The 15,866-nt window shown below is 47.5% G+C and overlaps 1 protein-coding gene across 6 annotated transcripts in view; it reads left to right on the top strand.

The window, feature by feature from the left end:
- Positions 1-15,866, top strand: part of LOC106595585 (zinc finger protein basonuclin-2) — a 241,710-nt gene that overhangs the window by 179,737 nt on the left and 46,107 nt on the right. The window lies entirely within an intron of this gene.

Below are 15,866 nucleotides of genomic sequence, written 5' to 3'. Positions count from 1 at the left end.
GCAGCCTCTATATATGTCACCAAGTGGGCCCGCAAATCACTCTCACCATCGCAGTACTTTTCCAAAGGCTATCGATCAAAGAAACAGTAGCAACAATAGTACGTGTTTAAAAAGCTATCGCTCAATATTTCTCTAATTTTCCTCTTTGTTTCCAACAACTCCCATCAACAGTGTCCCTCTACAACAACGAAAAACAGAATGAAAAATAGAATAGAAAAATGTCACGCCAGCAGACTATAAAACCACCATCGTACTTATCCCTCCCTCCCTCCCTCCCTCCCTCCCTCCCTCCCTCCCTCCCTCCCTCCCTCCCTCCCTCCCTCCCTCCCTCCCTCCCTCCCTCCCTCCCTCCCTCCCTCCCTCCCTCCCTCCCATATAATTGCAGTCAGACACATTTCTTAATCAAAGGTAGAGGTTTTGGTCTCTCAAAACCCAAACCAAAGTGTTCCTGAATGAATTAGTTAAGAACGAGGGGAACATTGGCTTGTGGTTAGGGTGTTCGGTGGTGTGTGTGTTGTCCAAAGCCAATAGCAGCGTTGTGGCGGCGAGGCAGGCGAGGTACCGTGGCTGGGGCTTGTGTTCCACAAAGGAGTGTGGGTAAGTGGAACAGCATGGCTGGAGAGAAAGGAGAGATGGAGGGAGGAGAGGGCAGTTTTAAGGCCTTGTATGTGGAAACAGCTTCTGTGAGTAAACTGCTTGCAGACTTGTCGAACACACAGACACACACACACAGACACACACACAGAACAATACGCACACAATGGAGATACACACAGAGACAAATAAACAGATCCTTGCATTCTTACAGGCTTTAGGTTGAGTTGCTGGATTTATTACACTCAATATACCCAGGAGATTTGATTTTGCGTTGTTTAAAAAAAAAATCTATCGAATCATTTTTTTATCTATCTAGTTTTATCTTTTTTTTTATATATCATTTATTTTCCAATTATTTTGCACTCTGACAAAAAATAACATATTCGTCTTCCAATCCTTGTCCAACCCGTATAGTCTTAGACTGTGAGAAAGACCTCGCCATTGGCTATCCAAACGTTCCAACTCAGTGTGGTTGGATCAGCTGGTTCTAATAGACTGTCTATCTATCGTTGTTCAAACCACCCAGCCCAGCCTAGTCACTAACCCCCCCCCACAGATCTCTTCAAAAAGGCCTTCAAAGGTTTCGCTCCGCAGCCCAAATTGTCAGTCACTTAAGGACAGTGAGCAGTCGTTGTAGCCTATTAGCCTGTAAGTAGCTATGAAATTCAATCATCTCCCAGCCTCAGGGCAGCCACGTTATGTCTGTGGTGCGTTTATCCTCTCTACAGCGCTCCATGGTAGATCCAATGGAGGAGAGTTATGGGAGATATTGATGGGATGTAAAAACATGTCTTCCTGTATTTGGCTAATGATGTAATAGAATTAAAGGACATTTGATGTTACATTTGATTCAGGGTTTTGATCATTTCAGTCAGTTGATTGATACAGACATGTCAGCACTCAGAACCTTTTTCTGCCTTTATTGTCCTGTGAAGTAAATGACATGATCCTTGACATCTGATCATAGGATAGAAAACCCCTCCATGTAATCTCTCTATCTCTCTGGCTTTTCACTCAATCATCCTCCTTTCACTCCTACGACACTGAAGTCAACACCCAGATAATGATCTGTGTGTGTGTGTGTGTGTGTGTGTGTGTGTGTGTGTGTGTGTGTGTGTGTGTGTGTGTGTGTGTGTGTGTGCGTGCGTGCGTGCGTGCGTGCGTGCGTGCGTGCGTGCGTGCGTGTGTGTCAGAGAATGGCTCTGAGTGACAAACCCTACACACACGTCAGGAAATCGTCAACACGCACACGGTACAATCCAACTAAGAAATCCCCCTTACCTCTCACACATCTCTTTCTCTCCTCTCCTCTTTCTCTCCTCCTCCTCCTCTCGTCTCCTCCCTCCCTCTCTTCCCCGCTTTTATTTTCCTCTTTAGGCATGTTTAGAGTGTTATTTATCCCTCTCTTTCTGTGTCTCTGGTTCAGCCTTCACTACCCAGCATGCCTTGGGGTGTGGAGAGGATGGGGGGATGATGTGATTCAGCCTCTAGGAATATTTTGCATTTAGAAAACACAGAGTTTGGGAGAGGGGAAGCAGTGTGTGTGTTGTCCTGACCAGTGTGTGTGTGTTGTCTTGACCAGTGTGTGCGTGTTGTTCTGACCAGTGTGTGTGTTGTCCTGACCAGTGTGTGTGTGTGTTGTCTTGACCAGTGTGTGTGTGTGTGTGTGTGTTGTCCTGACCAGTGTGTGTGTGTCCTGACCAGTGTGTGTGTTGTCCTGACCAGTGTGTGTGTGTCCTGACCAGTGTGTGTGTTGTCTTGACCAGTGTGTGTGTGTCCTGACCAGTGTGTGTGTGTTGTCCTGACCAGTGTGTGTGTGTCCTGACCAGAGAGTGTGTGTCCTGACCAGTGGGTGTGTTGTCCTGACTAGTGTGTGTGTTGTCCTGACTAGTGTGTGTGTTGTTCTGACCAGTGTGTGTGTGTCCTGACCAGTGGGTGTGTTGTCCTGACTAGTGTGTGTGTTGTCCTGACTAGTGTGTGTTGTCCTGACCAGTGTGTGTGTTGTCCTGACCAGTGTGTGTGTTGTCCTGACCAGTGTGTGTGTTGTCCTGACCAGTGTGTGTGTTGTCCTGACCAGTGTGTGTGTGTCCTGACCAGTGTGTGTGTTGTCCTGACCAGTGTGTGTGTTGTCCTGACCAGTGTGTGTGTTGTCCTGACCAGTGTGTGTGTTGTCCTGACCAGTGTGTGTGTTGTCCTGACCAGTGTGTGCAGCAGGGTGTTGTGTGTGTGTCAGTGCTGCACCATAGAGCCCAAGACACTGAGCTGACAGAATACACCTCAGGCCCTCTGATGCCTTACACTCACACCATGTATTATTTCACACACAGACAGGTACAAACACACACTCACACAGACAGACAGGTACAAACACACACTCACACAGACAGACAGGTACATTCAGACTCACACAGACAGGTACATACACACTCACACAGACAAGTACATACACACACACGCGCATACACAGACAGGTACATACACACTCACACAGACAGGTACAAACACACCATTTCTCTCTGCTCGTCTGCCCGTGTCTAAGTTACAGTATGTTGTGTCAGCTCTCTCTCTCTCTCTTCTCTTCTCTTTCTTTCTCTCTCTCTCTCTCTCCCTCTCCTCTCCCTCCCTCTCCCTCTCCCTCTCCTCTCCCTCTCCCTCTCCCTCTCCCTCTCCCTCTCCCTCTCCCTCTCCCTCTCCCTCTCCCTCTCCCTCTCCCTCTCCCTCTCCCTTCTCTCGCTCTTTCTCCTCCCTCTCCCTCTCCCTCTCTCTCTCTCTCTCTCTCCTTCTCCCCCTCTCTCTCTTTCTCTTTCTCTCTCTCTCTCTCTCTCTCTCTCTCTCCTCCCTCTCTCTCTCTCTCTCTCTCTTATGTGTGTGTGTGTGTTGTTCCAGTGCCACCCGTGTAATGTCTGACTGTGGGGGATACAACATGTTGAAAGTCCCAGCCAGCCTTCTGAATATATGAATAATGTTCTCTCCATTCCTTCACCTGTCTCCACGGTAACACCACTGTCACCCGTAATCACTGTCCGCCCCGCTCCCCGGCCAATTGGGCCCTGCCGCCTGTCACTCACACACACACAGGCGCACAGGAACACACCCGCAGGCACGGAGACGACACCGACACACACACACACACACAGTCCTTTGTCAGCACCCGCACTGCTGTGATCTCAGGACCGTGAAGAGAGTGAGGGCTTTTTCTCCACTTTCTCTGTTCTTCTGTTTGGGTTGGAATGCTGCAACATAAAGGTGAAGGCTTTGCCCTTAACTTAACACTGTGTTACCAGAAACCAGGTGTAGCTAACCTGTGTGTACTTTAGTGTTTGCGCATATGTGTGTGTGAGTGTGGGCGCATTGTACATGAGTGTGGACATAGGTCCCTACAGACCTAGTTATGTGTGTGTTTTATAGTACGTGTGTGTGTGTCCATACAACTGTTTTGTATAGCTCAGAGCAGGATTAGAGTGGTGCATCACGTAGGCTCATCTGGTTCTGCCTTCTCTCCTATGTGGACATTTAGGTTGTTTCCCAACGGCACGCACCTCTCCTTCCCAGCACACAGATCACTGAGCTGATACACCACGACATGCCTTCCAGACACCAAGATAATCAACCTCCTGTCACTTTATTTTGTAGAGTAAACATGACTGTTATCATGGTTATTGTCATGATTATCTTCGTTGTCATCAACATCAGTACTATCATAATTGTCATCATCGTTTTCCTCATCAGTAAGAATATTTGCACGTTTGTCATAATTCAATTTTTCCCATCATTCAATTTCCTTCTTTTGTAATCCTACAATTATGATTCTATGAGATATTAATGATATTATCCCAGCAGCAAAGACAAATTCTCCTCTCCATCTCATTGCATTATGCTAGGTCACGTCCAGCATAAGAAGGGTAAATATATTGTTGAGGCGTGACTAAATATGCGTACACTTCGTAATGTACCATTGTAATAGACTGTTTAAGCAGGAGGAAATGAATCGATAGCATAAAAAGCTCAATAGGTCGTCAAGTGGTTGGAATTGTGATTTGCGAAGTGAGGGGAATTATAAATAACATCAATAGCCATTAAAATGAATGATTGTTTTTTTCTTCCTCTCCCTCCACCTCTCCCTCCCTCTCTCTCTTCCTCTCCCTCCCTCTTCCTCTCCCTCCCTCTTCTCTCCCTCCCTCCCTCTCCCTCCCTCTCTCTTTCTGTCTTCCTCTCCCTCCCTCTCTCTCTCTCTCTTTTCAATTCAAATCATTTCAATTCAATTCAAGGGTCTTTATCGGCATGGGAAACATATGTTAACGTTGCCAAAGCAAGTGAGGTAGATAATATACAAAAGTGAAATAAACAATAAAAATGAACAGTAAACATTACACATACGGACGTTTCAAAAGAATAAAGACATTACAAATGTCATATTATGTCTATATACAGTGTTGTAACGATGTACAAATGGTTAAAGTACAAAGGGGAAAATAAATAAGCATAAATATGGGTTGTATTTACAATGGTGTTTGTTTCTCTGTCTCCCTCTCTCTTTCTCCTAAGGACCTTTGTATGATCTGATCTTCACATTACAGTTACACACACACACACACACATGCATGCACGCATACATACACATATGCATACATACATACACACACAGGCACACACACACATGCATACATATACACACACACACACACACACACACACACACACACACACGACACACACACACACACACACACACACACACACACACACACACACACACACACACACACATTGCATCTATAGCAATAAGCTAATGAGGCCTAACGCACTGTACTTCTCCTCTCAGTAAACACATTCTTACAGCCACCGTAGGGACACAATCGCTCCCCGTGATCTCATTTTCAACTGTTTTAATTTCAAAAAGTGCTTTAATGACCTTCGCAGTGGTCCTCGCCACGCCACGACTGTTGTGCAGTAAAATATTCCATTAGGAAATTGTACTGAAAAACCCAGCGGGATCATTACAGACCCAAACCCACACTTCTCTTGCTAGTGCTAGATTTTCAGAAAATAAAAGAAACAAAATGGTTGTTTAGTGGAAAGTGTCTGTTTTGGCTGAATTTAAGGAAGGGTTGTAAACCAGACTGTGTTGTCTTGCTGACCTTTTCATTTTGCTGTTGCTTTTATCAGTGGTTATTCTTACCATTACATGTCATCATCAGTATGGACGTCTGTTGTAGCATCATATGATAAGATCACATCCCCTAGCCAGACATGTACCACATCACATCCCCTAGCCAGACGTACCAGATCACATCCCCTAGCCAGACGTACCAGATCACATCCCCTAGCCAGACATATACCAGATCACATCCCCTAGCCAGACATGTACCACGCATCACATCCCTACCGACGTACCAGATCATCCCCTAGCCAGACATATACCAGATCACATCCCCTAGCCAGACATGTACCACATCACATCCCCTAGCCAGACATGTACCAGATCACATCCCCTAGCCAGTCATGTACCAGATCACATCCCCTAGCCAGTCATGTACCAGATCACATCCCCTAGCCAGTCATGTACCAGATCACATCCCCTACCCAGACATGTACCAGATCACATCCCCTAGCCAGACGTACCAGATCACATCCCCTAGCCAGACATGTACCAGATCACATCCCCTAGCCAGACATGTACCAGATCACATCCCCTAGCCAGTCATGTACCACATCACATCCCCTAGCCAGTCATGTACCAGCTCACATCCCCTAGCCAGACATGTACCAGATCACATCCCCTAGCCAGACATGTACCAGATCACATCCCCTAGCCAGTCATGTACCAGATCACATCCCCTAGCCAGACATGTACCAGATCACATCACACCAGACATACTGACATCATGTTTGTCTCATTCATTCAATATACAATATGATAACATTCCATCACTACTGTGATGGTATTTGTCACAACAATCTCATTCTGCTTGTACCATCCAGTATTTATTTGGGTACATTTAGTCGTCATGGTAATCCCTAATGAACATATTCATCGCACCATATAGAAGTTCTGTTTCCTTATGAACATATGCGTGTGTTCCTCAGAGAGCTCCTCATGGCTACCTCAGTGTATCTGGCTACCTCAGTGTATCTGGCTACCTCAGTGTATCTGGCTGTGAACTATGCTGGCTGTACAGTAGATCTTTCTCCCCTGACAGCGCTGACTGATCATCACACCTCTGTTCTCCTCTCTTTTGTTCTGATCTCAACCCAAAGACTTATCAACAAACGTCCACATGAACCACACACACGCTAGGCTTTTGAGGACAACTCAACTCCTCTCCATCAGAATACTGTGATTAACTCGGCTCCCCCCACACCCTGACTACATACATGCCAAACCTCCCATAGCCCCCCCTCCCCCTCCAAGCCCAATCCAAAGCAATGTGTGAAAAATCGAGACAGGTCTCACGACTGCCAGTCGTCAGGGGCCCTATCTCCCTTTCTATCTCTCTCTCCCTCTCTTTCTCTCTCTCTTTCCTCTCCCTGTCCCCCCTTTGCCAGGTCCTTGGCTCATATGGTTCCAGAGCCAGAGCAGGCCCTGTTAGTTGGCCCGCACCCCCCAGCACCAATGGAGACCAGATGCCTTTGGTTCTCTCTCTGCCTGTCACCGCTCCGCTCCGTCCCGACAGATGGAATTCCTATCAGTCTGGCCCTCTCTCTCTCTCTCTCTCTCTCTCTCTCTCTCTCTCTCTCTCTCTCTCTCTGTGTCTCTCTCTCTCTCTCTCTCTCTCTCTCTCTCTCTCTCTCTCGATCTCTCTCTCTCTCGATGTCTCTCTCTCTCTCTCGATGTCTCTCTCTCTCTCTCTCTCTCGATGTCTCTCTCTCTCTCTTTCGATGCTCTCTCTCTCCTCTCTCTCTCGCTCTCTCTCTCTGTGTCTCTCTCTCTCTCTCTCTCTGTGTCTCTCTCTGTCTCTCTCTCTGTGTCTCTCTCGTCTCTCTCTCTGTGTCTCTCTCTCTCTCTCTCTCTATGTCTCACTCTCGATGTCTCTCTCTCTTTTTCAACCTTTAGCTGTTTCTTGCTGTCTCTCTCGTTATATCTGTCTTTGCTTTTCTTGTTCCTTTGCCTATTAAGAGAGAGAAATATTGAGAGAGAGAGAGAGAGAGAGAGAGAGAGAGAAGAGAGAGAAAGAGAAGGGAGAGAGAGAAGGCCTAGTCAGCCAGCCAACATGTGGGCCCAAGCCCAGGGTTTTCCTGAGCGACATTCTCTGTAATGTTCTGTCCTTGTAGAACATTGGGCTTCCTCCCCCTTTTATGAGATGCGGTTTTCCTGACTCCACCGCGCTTCCAGGAGACCCAGATGGAACCGCTAACACACACACTACACTGCACACAAACCCACACACCTCCAATACCTCTCCCAAACACCCCTCTCTCGTCCTCCCTCTATCTTTTCCTCCCTCCATCTCTCAGGGACACAGGGGTAAGGGAAGGGGAGGTACAATGAGGCCGTTTTATTCAAATACCTGACATCTGGGCGCAGTGTGGCCGCCCAGCCTCATCTTGAGTTGAGCAAAGGAATTTGTTAGAGGGGTAAAACCCGTGGCGCAAAGCAGGGGCCAGACTACCCAATATGCTACTTCCTGATTTATTTAATGAAGGATGTCCTCTGGCTAAACCAGCTGATGCGATTAACAGAGGGGAGAGGAATGAACAGGGAGCCAGGGCCAGCCACCACACGCAGACCAAACACACACAACAACAAATACAGACTCATAAACACACCCTCACCCACACTGGCTACCAAACGCACTCAAACACACAGATTTTCATAAAGGGGACTATTTTGTTGTTATTTTAATGTAATTACATGTATGGAAGTGGTTATTACATGGATGAAGTAGTAATTGTATAGTATCCCCTAGAACCAGTACGTGTGTCAGGTACCCAGTACGTGTGTCAGACACCCAGTACGTGTGTCAGATACCCAGTACGTGTGTCAGATACCCAGTACGTGTGTCAGACACCCAGTACGTGTGTCAGGTACCCAGTACGTGTGTCAGATACCCAGTACGTGTGTCAGGTACCCAGTACGTGTGTCAGGTACCCAGTACGTGTGTCAGGTACCCAGTACGTGTGTCAGACACCCAGTACGTGTGTCAGATACCCAGTACGTGTGTCAGACACCCAGTACGTGTGTCAGGTACCCAGTACGTGTGTCAGATACCCAGTACGTGTGTCAGGTACCCAGTACGTGTGTCAGATACCCAGTACGTGTGTCAGGTACCCAGTACGTGTGTCAGACACCCAGTACGTGTGTCAGATACCCAGTACGTGTGTCAGATACCCAGTACGTGTGTCAGGTACCCAGTACGTGTGTCAGGTACCCAGTACGTGTGTCAGATACCCAGTACGTGTGTCAGGTACCCAGTACGTGTGTCAGGTACCCAGTACGTGTGTCAGACACCCAGTACGTGTGTCAGATACCCAGTACGTGTGTCAGATACCCAGTACGTGTGCCAGACACCCAGTACATGTACAGGTTGTTCCTGCAGGGTCTGACTGAGGCTCTCAACTGTGATAGAACAGGAATGTTTTTCTAATTTGAGTCAGATTTCATATTTCACCCATTTTTTTCCTCCCCCTCTCCTTCTCTCTGTCTCTCACTCTGTCAACTGGAAGGTCATCCTATCTTCCATCCCTCCATCCCTCGCCTGAGAAACTTCCATTTTAGGTAGTCACGCTGCACGCAATTTTTCAGGACGTGATCTTCTTAACCCACCTCTCCTCTTCTCCTCCTCCTCTTCTCCTCCTCCTCCTCCTCCCATCACCTCCCATCGTCTCGGAACCTGTTTTCTGTTATCACTGGCCTGATGTCTCGGTCGGAGAGAGATGGACGGGGCGAAGCGATTCCTAAGGTGGAGGAATTTCTCCTCCATCATATGGTTCTGATTTTCAGGAGGGGGGTGGGGGACGTCAGGCTAGATTTGAGTTTTAAGGCTTAGGGTTGGCTCAGAGCGAGGAGTTGTTCAGCTCCAGGCAACATCAAAGGGGCCGGTGCACTGAATCAAGGTGATTTCTACACACACACACACACACAATATGTGTCCCCGCCAGCTGCCCCAGTGCCCATGGTCTTATGGTTTCATTCCTTTTCCCTTTCACACGCTCCTCAGACAGGGTCAGAGATAGAGGGATGTGACTTGAGGGTAGAGGCCTCGTGTGATGGAGGAGACCTCGTTATCACTAGACACCATACTCTCCATAGATACTGTATGTGCTGTTAGCAGATGCTCTTCACACCTGAACGAAGTTAGGTATGACACACCGACCCTGTTCGTTGTACCACTGTAATTCCAGACCAATTCCTTCCCCTTATAATCTATATAAAACGGATTAATATTGATACAAAATATATACAGAATGTATACTGTTGTATGTACGTGTGAGAATTCTCCCTGTCACTTTTCCCAGAGCACTGCAGAGCGGACTACAGTAAAGTAGGTAGGTCTTTACACCAAGGGCCTAACATCAGTGCTGCACATGCCAATCCATAGTCCAACTCTCCAATCCCAAAACCAAGCTTCAAATGGATTCAAGCTGGAAAGGGGGTGGTGGGGGGGGGGTTATGTGCAGGTTACATCGTATGAAGGAATTTGGGAAGTAATTCCCCTTATATTGGATTTGGACCAGATTCTGACTCTCTGCCACAACGGAGCTTCAGCACGGCCCCATAACCTGGGAGAGAGAGAGAAACGAGTAGTGATAAATTATGTGAAACCATTTCGATTTCATTATTTATTCAGCGTTATCTTATAACACCTAGGCTATGACGTGACATCAGGTGGAAGTTGAATTGCACCTCGTAGTAAAAAGAGAGGAGTTTCTTTGAGGGCTTACAAGTGAAATGATCTACGTTTTTAGCAGTTAGACGCTGTGATCTTTTCAGCCCTCTCTGTGTGTTTGTGAGAGAGAGAGATGTGTGTGTGTGTGTGTGTGTGTGTGTGTGTGTGTGTGTGTGTGTGTGTGTGTGTGTGTGTGTGTGTGTGTGTGTGTGTGTGTGTGTGTGTGTGTGTGTGCGCGCTTGCGCATACGTGTCAAAGCGTTGGACAGTAAAATCTGGGGCATTGTAAACATCTGCTACAGCCCTTGTAAAGCAAACAGATGGAATCTTTGAGTTATCTTGATTTCTTATAATGACAGGTATAGTCAAATCGCACTGCTGGTTTCACAAGCACCACTGATCATTGGTGTGTGTGTGGGGTGTGTGGGGTGTGTGTGTGCCTTCATTAGCCTGCCCAGGGGCCTGAGGTGAGCCCAACACAGGCCTGCCATTGATCCTGTTAGCAGCAGAGGGCTGGGAGCACATTCAGGTCACGGCTGTAGTGCTGCTCTGCTCCTCTCCTCCGCTTTGATGCAGCTAGCTTCTCTACACATCACACCCCCCTCCTCTCTCTCTCATCACTCTCTTTCTGTCTTTATGTCCTCTTTTTCTTTCTCTCATCCCGTCCTCTTTCTGTCTGTCCCTTGTTACCCGTCTCCTCGTTATGCTGTTTCACTCTGTCTTTTATCTTTCGCTGTTCTCTCCTTCGGTCTTCTCTCATTCACTCCATCTTGCTCTCTGGTCCTCTCCCCTTCATCCACTTCTTTCTGTCCGCTGTCCTCTCTCTTTCATCTCTCTCTGCCCTCCTTTTCTCTCAACCCTGATTTACTCCCGCAGCCCCCTCCCGCCCTCAATCCCCCCTTCCTTCCCTCCCTCTCGCTCTCTCCAGCTGAGGAAGGATTGCTGAGGTTATCTGTGTGTGTACTCTGGCGTTAGCTGCAATGAAGTGCAGTTCTGTGTTGTGCTATTTAGCTTTCTGTGTTGTTGTTTTAACTCTGCCTCCCTGGATGCCTCCCTGCCTCCCACCCCATGTACAGCACAGGAACACAGAGTTACTCTCTCTCTCTCTTTCTCTTTTTCACTCCTTCATCTTTGACCTCTCCCTCCCTCTTTTTTCTCTTTGTCCCTCCGTCTCTCGTTCTACTTTCGCTTCTTCACGTTCCTTCTCTCTCCCCAACAGTCCCTCTGGCTTAGTCCCTAGTCTGCTCCATGAATGTTTAGTATCTCATGGTGTTTTACTAGTGGTCACACTCCCGTACTCTAGGCACACACACACACACATCTGCGTGGGCAAACAGACATGCATTCAGTGGGAAGCTCCCTCTATTTCTCTCTCTTCTGTTTCTATTTCCTCTGTCTCTCCTTTCATCCCTCCAGTCCAGCAATACAGTCCTAATTGGATAATGATGGCCTGCCTCACCATAGAGGACGAACAACAAGCCAGTCAATTGAAAACCGATAACATAAGCATTTATTTGAAGGAATGATCTCTATACACTTAGTTTGATGTATTTGGTGTAATCATCTACAGCAGGGGTGTTCAACTCTGACCCTACGAGGTCCGGGGCCTGCTGCTTTTCTGTTCTACCTGATAATTCATTGCCCCCACCTGATGTCCCTGGTCAAAATCAGTTCCTGATCAGAGGGGAACAATGACAAAAAAGCAGTGGAACTGGCTTCGAGGTCCAGAGCGGCAGGTAGCCTAGCAGTTAGAGCGTTGGGCCAGTAACTGAAATGTCGCCAACGAGGAAAAACCTGCCGCTGTGCCCTTGAGCAAGGCACTTAACCCTAATATGCTCCAGGGGCGTTGTACTACTATGGCTGACCCTGTAAAACAACACATTTAACTGAACCTATCCGGTGTATGTGATAATACATTTAAAAAAACATCATAATATAACATATATTTTGGATTTGTTTTGTTCGTTTTTTAGTACAGTGACAGCCAATGGATGCTAGCCTATAATCACAGAGCAGGGTTTTAGTAAGGGCCTCATTACTGTAAAATCTCCACATGGGACCAGGCATGTAATGGGCATGTATCTGATCATCCTCATTAACTCATCTCCCCCACATTTACATGCATGGTGGTCACATTCATATTATCAGAACGCTATCAGAACGCTATATCAACCTAGCAGGATCCCAAAGTATATTAGTAGTGTATATATGGTCACATTTAAAGCCCATTAATACTCTATGGTGGATAGATAGTGTTGAACTGGGGCATCAAATAAATACGTTGGAAGGGCTAATGTGGCACGGGGAGCGGAGGGAGGATGGGGAAATGATGTATTTAACATACATGGTAGATGGTCAGATCCCCTAGCCCCCCCAGGGGACCCAAGCGGTGGGTTTGATCAAGCTGAGCAGAGCCTACCTCTCTCCAACTCCCAGTACTACCCCCTCCACCCCCTGAGCCCATCCCCCTTGCCCAAATCCCCTAAGACAGGGCCAACTTCAAAGCCAAGCAGACAATCCTACAGCTTTATCCAAGATGCTGGTTGGATTCACGCTACTCTGTGTATTCCCACCTCTCTCTGCACCTTCTACACACACTCTCTCTCTCTCTCTCTCTCTCTCTCTGTCTCTCTCGCTCTCACACACTCTCTATTTCTCTCCTTCCTCTCTCTCTCTCTCTTACCCAATCTCTCTCTCTCTCTCCATTTATCCATCCATAGCTGAGTGAGGGGGGCCACCAGCCTACCCATGATCCTCCTCTGGCTCCCTCTGAGTACCACTGGCAGTGATAATTACAATGAAAAGGAATATTCCTCCTGTATTAACGACATGTGCGATACACAACACCTTCATCCCCTTAATGGGATCCCTCGCTCCTACATTCGCCTTTCCCTTTTTTGTTCCTGTTGTGTCAGGGCCTGGGGGAATTCCCCTCAAAAGGGCCTTGTAGTGCGCATGGGCGCCCCGGCGCGGCTGCCACTCTCCCTCAGCGAGAGGCCCTCTCCAGCAGCCGCGTGTCTAATTGAGGCTGGGAATCCGCCGTCCTGCTGGAGGTTTTCAAAGACGGACCATAGGAAAGAGTGAGACAGGAACTGTAGTGAGGAAAGAGAGAGACAGGAACTGTCGTGAGGAAAGAGAGAGGACAGGAACTGTAGTGAGGAAAGAGAGAGACAGGAACTGTAGTGAGGAAAGTTGAGACAGGAACTGTAGTGAGGAAAGAGAGAGACAGGAACTGTAGTGAGGAAAGTGAGACAGGAACTGTAGTGAGGAAAGAGAGAGACAGGAACTGTAGTGAGGAAAGAGAGAGACAGGAACTGTCGTGAGGAAAGAGAGAGACTGGAACTGTAGTGAGGAAAGAGAGAGACAGGAACTGTAGTGAGGAAAGAGAGAGACAGGAACTGTCGTGAGGAAAGAGAGAGACAGGAACTGTAGTGAGGAAAGAGAGAGACAGGAACTGTAGTGAGGAAAGTGAGACAGGAACTGTAGTGAGGAAAGAGAGAGACAGGGAACTGTAGTGAGGAAAGAGAGAGACAGGAACTGTAGTGAGGAAAGAGAGAGACAGGAACTGTAGTGAGGAAAGTGAGACAGGAACTGTAGTGAGGAAAGAGAGAGACAGGAACTGTCGTGAGGAAAGAGAGAGACAGGAACTGTAGTGAGGAAAGAGAGAGACAGGAACTGTAGTGAGGAAAGTGAGACAGGAACTGTAGTGAGGAAAGAGAGAGACAGGAACTGTAGTGAGGAAAGTGAGACAGGAACTGTAGTGAGGAAAGAGAGAGACAGGAACTGTAGTGAGGAAAGAGAGAGACAGGAACTGTAGTGAGGAAAGAGAGAGACAGGAACTGTAGTGAGGAAAGAGAGAGACAGGAACTGTAGTGAGGAAAGAGAGAGACAGGAACTGTCGTGAGGAAAGAGAGAGACAGGAACTGTAGTGAGGAAAGAGAGAGACAGGAACTGTAGTGAGGAAAGTGAGACAGGAACTGTAGTGAGGAAAGAGAGAGACAGGAACTGTAGTGAGGAAAGAGAGAGACAGGAACTGTAGTGAGGAAAGAGAGAGACAGGAACTGTAGTGAGGAAAGTGAGACAGGAACTGTAGTGAGGAAAGAGAGAGACAGGAACTGTAGTGAGGAAAGAGAGAGACAGGAACTGTAGTGAGGAAAGAGAGAGACAGGAACTGTCGTGAGGAAGAGAGAGACAGGAACTGTAGTGAGGAAAGAGAGAGACAGGAACTGTAGTGAGGAAAGAGAGAGACAGGAACTGTAGTGAGGAAAGAGAGAGACAGGAACTGTCGTGAGGAAAGAGAGAGACAGGAACTGTAGTGAGGAAAGAGAGAGACAGGAACTGTAGTGAGGAAAGTGAGACAGGAACTGTAGTGAGGAAAGAGAGAGACAGGAACTGTAGTGAGGAAAGAGAGAGACAGGAACTGTAGTGAGGAAAGAGAGAGACAGGAACTGTAGTGAGGAAAGTGAGACAGGAACTGTAGTGAGGAAAGAGAGAGACAGGAACTGTCGTGAGGAAAGAGAGAGACAGGAACTGTAGTGAGGAAAGAGAGAGACAGGAACTGTAGTGAGGAAAGTGAGACAGGAACTGTAGTGAGGAAAGAGAGAGACAGGAACTGTAGTGAGGAAAGTGAGACAGGAACTGTAGTGAGGAAAGAGAGAGACAGGAACTGTAGTGAGGAAAGAGAGAGACAGGAACTGTCGTGAGGAAAGAGAGAGACAGGAACTGTAGTGAGGAAAGAGAGAGACAGGAACTGTAGTGAGGAAAGAGAGAGACAGGAACTGTCGTGAGGAAAGAGAGAGACAGGAACTGTAGTGAGGAAAGAGAGAGACAGGAACTGTAGTGAGGAAAGTGAGACAGGAACTGTAGTGAGGAAAGAGAGAGACAGGAACTGTAGTGAGGAAAGAGAGAGACAGGAACTGTAGTGAGGAAAGAGAGAGACAGGAACTGTAGTGAGGAAAGTGAGACAGGAACTGTAGTGAGGAAAGAGAGAGACAGGAACTGTAGTGAGGAAAGAGAGAGACAGGAACTGTAGTGAGGAAAGAGAGAGACAGGAACTGTAGTGAGGAAAGAGAGAGACAGGAACTGTAGTGAGGAAAGAGAGAGACAGGAACTGTAGTGAGGAAAGAGAGAGACAGGAACTGTCGTGAGGAAAGAGAGAGACAGGAACTGTAGTGAGGAAAGAGAGAGACAGGAACTGTAGTGAGGAAAGTGAGACAGGAACTGTAGTGAGGAAAGAGAGAGACAGGAACTGTAGTGAGGAAAGAGAGAGACAGGAACTGTAGTGAGGAAAGAGAGAGACAGGAACTGTAGTGAGGAAAGTGAGACAGGAACTGTAGTGAGGAAAGAGAGAGACAGGAACTGTCGTGAGGAAAGAGAGAGACAGGAACTGTAGTGAGGAAAGAGAGAGACAGGAACTGTAGTGAGGAAAGTGAGACAGGAACTG

This window comes from Salmo salar, chromosome 04 (genome assembly GCF_965601325.2).
Source record: "Salmo salar chromosome 04, fSalSal1, whole genome shotgun sequence".
Classification (NCBI taxonomy): Eukaryota; Metazoa; Chordata; class Actinopteri; order Salmoniformes; family Salmonidae; genus Salmo; species Salmo salar.
Note: the sequence above shows the minus strand (reverse complement) of the source record. Positions and strands in the feature narration are given on the sequence as shown.